The sequence below is a fragment of the Triticum urartu genome, chromosome 7 (assembly GCF_003073215.2).
Source record: "Triticum urartu cultivar G1812 chromosome 7, Tu2.1, whole genome shotgun sequence".
Taxonomy (NCBI): Eukaryota; Viridiplantae; Streptophyta; class Magnoliopsida; order Poales; family Poaceae; genus Triticum; species Triticum urartu.
In genome coordinates, this window is record NC_053028.1 from 169,974,058 (window position 1) to 169,979,876 (window position 5,819).

Here is a 5,819-nt window from a genome sequence, read left to right on the forward strand (position 1 = left end):
CACGTGTCAGCTCATCAGCGGGTCAGATAGGTGCCTATGATACGTCGTCACGTGGCATGGCCCAACAGTGGCCCATTCCTATGAAAAGGCCGGCCCGTTTGACTTGGTCAAAAGCTGGCGGGCCGGCCCGTTTGACTTGGTCAAAAGCTGGTGGGCCGGCCCATTTGACTTGGTGAAAAGCTGGCGGGCCGGCCCATGGAAAGCCTGTTAACAGCCTGTTCGCATATAGCCCATTTACAGCCCGCTAACCCAAGTTCCGTTACACCCTATCCGAATTAGGCCCAGTAGCGTCATCTGAGCCGTCCACTATGATTCCAGCCCGTTTTCACTTCTGGCCCATGTATAGCCTTTGTAGCTCTTGGCCCATTAGCGGCCCGTGCTGAAACTGGCCCGTAATGAACATTGTATTACTTTACACCCATTAACGACCCGTGGTGAAATTGGCCCGTAAACAGTGTATCACTTTATACCCATTAACGGCCTGTTATTCCGTTGGGCCGTTTCCAGCCCAAGTTAACTTTCGGCCTTCTGAGGGCCCATTTATTCTTGGGCTCATTTGCAGCATTCGGTTACTTACGGCCCGTTACTGTCATTTTCTGCTTGTGGGCCAAATTCAGCCCGTCATTACAGTCGGCCCGTTTGTGGACCGTTAGTCTGTTGGGCCATTTTCATAGCATCACCAAATACGGCCTATTAACGGCCCGTTATGGTCAGCCCATAAAACGTACGATTTCTATTAAAGGCCCGTATACGGCCCATTAAAGGCCCGTACAAGACCCATAAATGTGTCAGCGGCCCATGGATCCTACGAGACGTACAAGGCCCATGGATCCTACGAGACGTAGAAGGCCCATGGAACCTACGAGACGTAGAAGGCCCATGGATCCTACGAGATGTAGAAGGCCCATGGATCCGACGGCCCGTGAAGGGCCATGGTCGGGCGAATTGGCCCCCGTTTGAACTATATAGCATATTCAAAGAATTATCCTACTCAATACTATCACCTCTAAAAAGACTACACTATTACAACAAAGAGATCAAGGCATAGAAAGGTAGAATAATCCTACAATATACAATAAAGAAATTACAGCCGATTATACCCACTGGGCATTATGGTTCAGCACAGGTGATAATAAAGATACACAAACAGCAAATTACATACGCTGGGCAAATACAGCTCATACATCATGGACGTGCATCAACTTAACTCCATTTGAACTATAATCTCTTCAGAAAATAGGATTGGCCGGATTCAGATAGGACAAATTTTAGTCTGCAAAATCTCCAATTCCTTCATGGTTACATCAGTGTCTTGTTTCATTTTTTGACTCCTGCATCTAATACCTGCATGTCCAGTCTCAACTTGTTGATTATACGTTGACAATCATGTACACATTGTCTTGCCACCTCTAGTTGATGCTCGAGAACATCAGCACATTCCAATTCCAATCCATAATCATTCGGTAACGGCCATGCTGCACTGCTCGCAAATCTTTGTGTTGATGTCACTTCATCCTGAAATGTTTCTGTAAGTACACATGCCTAGGGAAAAAATATAGTTACAACAGTGAAGCGAACAAGACACTATTTTGTACTACATGGCAAAACAGGACTAATAATAATGTTACATGTCACTTTAAAAAAAATGTTACACGTCATAAAGCATAAGCAGGTGATATTTTAAAAATTATAAAAAGATAGTTTGTGCAGCCTGCATACAGAAATCCATCTTAGCTCACCAGAGGAGCATGATGTTGGGGCCCAATCGAAAACACAGACAAGTTACAAATTTAGACAGCACGTTGCGTATAAGTAAGCAAGCAGTTGGCCATTCTGTGCCTCAATTAAAGTCTTAGGGAGCATAATGAACAGCAGAGGGTTTCATACAAACATACTACAGCAGGCAAAACTATGCAATCATTAGCGTAGTATAAACTAGATTGTGAGCCTCATGCAATAATAGTTGGTTAATAGACTTCAAAGCTTCAGGCACACTTCGGCAGAGTAATTAAATGGTAAGGCCTTTAATTATGTCAACTAATAGTGATACAAGTACCGAACATCAGGCATGATTATTTGGGCATCTCATTAACTGAGGACAAATAAAGCAATTGAAAAGAGAAAATTAACTATGCCTGAAACAAACAAGGAATTGAACGGTTGAGTTGCATACAGTGACTTACCTTAGCAGGTTGAAGAGGCTCAGCGCAGCTCCTACTTCTCTTGCAAGGCTCCTTCCTAACATCTTGTACTTGGAAATCCTCAATCTTATCTTCATTGCACCCCCTCTGCAAGGTGACACAAACTAGTTACTCGTCTCCTTGGAAGATAAATATGCATACTTTCCAGTCTATGAACACAAAAGGATGAGATTATAACAAAACAACACCACATAATGAAACATGTCGCATCTCTTGCACTTGCACACAATGAAATGAGCATTTACTATGTAAAAACTAGGCATACCTTCGAACTGGATCTCCAAGTACTCTTGGAGAGCCTAATGTAGTGTATAGCCAAACCTTTATGTTACCTATGAGTTAGACAAGGCCCCACTACAACAGCCCTTAGTGTTTAAATCGTTGACAAGCTCTGTTAGAGTGTTAGGTGAAGAACAGCAAGTAATCAAAGAAAACAGTCCTAGTATGGCTGGCTGATGCAAACAAGCAATTGAACAGAAGTGTGAGCAAATCTTACATATCAACAAAAGAAGCAAAGAAGGAGGCTTAAAGACCATCACTTGACTGACCAGATTTAAGGGGCATTTCACTAGTGCAGAACCAGGCAATAACACCGGTTCGTAAGGCCCTTTAGTGCCGGTTTAGGAACCGGCACTAACGTTTCGGCACTAAAGGCCTCCCCCCCCTTTAGTATCGGTTCAGCACGAACCAGTGCTAAAGGGCAACCACATGGCACGAGCCAGCTCCGGGGGCCGGGAGCCCTTTAGTACCGGTTGGTAACACCAACCGGTACTAAAATGTTTGGGGGGTTTTTGGTTTTATGATTCCTTTTTCATTTAATTTTGTGTTTTGCATTTTAATTCTTTTTCGTTTGCTTGTATTTTACGGTACTACACATTGTACACGTTATGCATATATATATATAAATAGAATTTCTAGTAGAACCAATCATATATATATCATCAATGTCTCACAAACTATATTAATTCACACATACACACATGTATAACTATATACAATTTCTCCTACATATGCATGTTGCCTTCGGAGCCAGTGGCATTAGCATAATTGGTGCCTTCGGAGCACGATGACAATTGGAAGTGGTTCATGGGGGCGGTAGCGGGTAATAGTATTCTCCCTTCGGATTTATGACCTGGTCGAGCAAAAATCCCGCTATTTCCTCTTGAAGTGCTTCTACGCGCTCCGTTTCTAGGAGCTTGTCCCGCACCTCTTTGAACTGTTAAGAAGGAGATCAATATGCATGTGTATTAATTGTGTGACTAGATATCGATAATGGTGTAAAAATTGTGAATAGTGTTCTAACAAGCGTACCCATTCCTGTCTTTGAGATCTGCTCCTTTCGGACGCCATCATGCGAATGTTCTCGCAAACGCAGAATGCACACAGATCAGTCCCCTGCGCCTGCTTCAGGGCCTTTATTACGAGAATGGAATTTAATTTGATCAGATAATAATTAATCAAGCATGATAATTAAAGAGATGGCAGCTAGCTAGCTAGTACTACTTAATTACTTACCTTGGATCGAAACCATTCCAGCTTTGGTTTCCATTTGCCTTCCATGACGCTGATGAACCTTGCCCAAGCCCTGCCCGCCGACAAAGAAAATGAATAAAGGGGTTATTAAATAGTTCATATCATGAAATGACGAATTACTAAATAGGCCGATATATATAGGTAATAATGATTGAAATTACCTGTTGACTATCCCAAACAAGATGTTATAGTCACTTTGTTTTTTAAGTAGCGAGTCCAGTATTTCAACTGTTCCGGCGTCAACTTTAATGATACACAAGATCCAGTGAAATCTGCATGCACACACGTTTTCATGTCTTAATTAAGCGGGCATATGTAAGCAAAAACATGTAGCTAGCTAGCTAGTAGGCAAAAACAGAGAATTTGTAGTACAAGAAAGTGTGACTCAGTGGAAGTTGTAAGGAAGTAGTATATCTTCATTGTATTTGAGGCGCTTCAAGAACTCTAGCATGCTGTCCTCTACCTCTTTTTCTTGATGCTTGTTTATTTTCCATGTGTATTCATTAACGGTGTTTGGGTCAATGAACCCAATGCCATAGCGTCCACCTTTTCTTATTTCATACATCTTCATCCTGCATAATACCACAGAAAAGAATATAGTGAGGATAATTACAGGTAATGATTGATCAAAAGGATCACCACAGCTAGCTTGAGACTTAAATTACAGAAAGAAATCACTTATAGACAATAGCAACTGACGATAGATTTGTCGAGTGCATCTTGATTGTATAACTGAAACAGTTCAGGATTCTCAACGGCCACAGCTTTCTCATGGTAGTAATCATCCTTCTTGACATACACCATGAGGGACTCTCAATTGGATCTCTTGGTAATGTCCATGTACCATTGATGCAATTCATACATTATCATTGGGAGCTTGTTGACATCTTCTGGCTCGACCAAAGGTTCGCCCCGGACATATTTCCGTTTTATTTCCTCCTCTGTAATCCCAGGCATGTCCTCGATCTCGAGGAGTTGTCCAACAGTGATCTTGAGTTCTTCAGCCTGCATTATATGCTCCTGGGTTATTACCACATCGCCCACCTCGGGAACGTAAACTGTTTGGCCACAATAAATTGGGCGCGCGTACTGTCACGTGTTGTTGGCGGCACAACAAGTGGGGGGATCGATTGTGCCGCCTGTTTTCCCAGCTGGGCAATGGTTTTCCCGCATTTTTTGACAGCTGCTTGTTGTTTGCTCGAGCTCGAGCTCGCCTCCTTCTATAGACGTCGTCGATGTAACTTCCTGATGTGGCGCTCATAGTCTGTGTCAACAGGCTTAGGAGCTGGTGGTTGAGACATACGAATGAAGTGGTCAACTACTTCCACGGGCACTTTCTCCCTTGGCGGCGGTGGCGGTCTTGGTCCAAAATGGGCGTCGAGTTCTGCCTGCACTATGGCATTGGTTTGCTCCTCGGTCCTGTCGTAAGCCCTCACAGGAAGAGGAGTAGTGAGGTTTGGACCATATTTATATCGCTTGCCTCCGCCTGTACTTCCTGTACTATGACCTCGACTCGTACCGCTACGCACCATAGCTGCGGGGTGTCTCTTCTGCGATTGTTGAGGCAGCGGAGACGGCTGACGGGGCTGAGTTGGACGAGGAGGAGTGGCCTGAAGCTGTGCCGGACTTGTAGTAGCCTGAGGTTGTGCCGGACTTGGAGGAGGAGTGGACGTCTGACGCTGTGTCGGACTTGGAGGAGGAGTGGCCTGACACTTTGCCGGACTTGGAGGAGGAGGAGTGGCCTCACGCGTTGGTGGACTTGGAGGAGCGGGAGTCTGCTGACTCGGTGGCGGACTTCGAAAGATGATGCAATCCTTTCTCCATAGGATGACACGATGTATGGCCTCTCCCAATGTGTGCTCGTCGTCACCTCCAGGAATGTCAAGCTGTAGCTCCGAATATGGGTCCACCACCTCATCAACCAAGACACGAGCATAGCCCGCTGGAATCGGGTTGCAAGGGAAGGTTGCCTCGGGGGAATTTGAAAAAGCAACGGCGTCCGCCACCTTCATGGATATGTTCTTCATTTTGAAGTGTAGCTCGCAGTTAGTGTTCTCCGTGATGTCATCCACGGGGTATCTATCC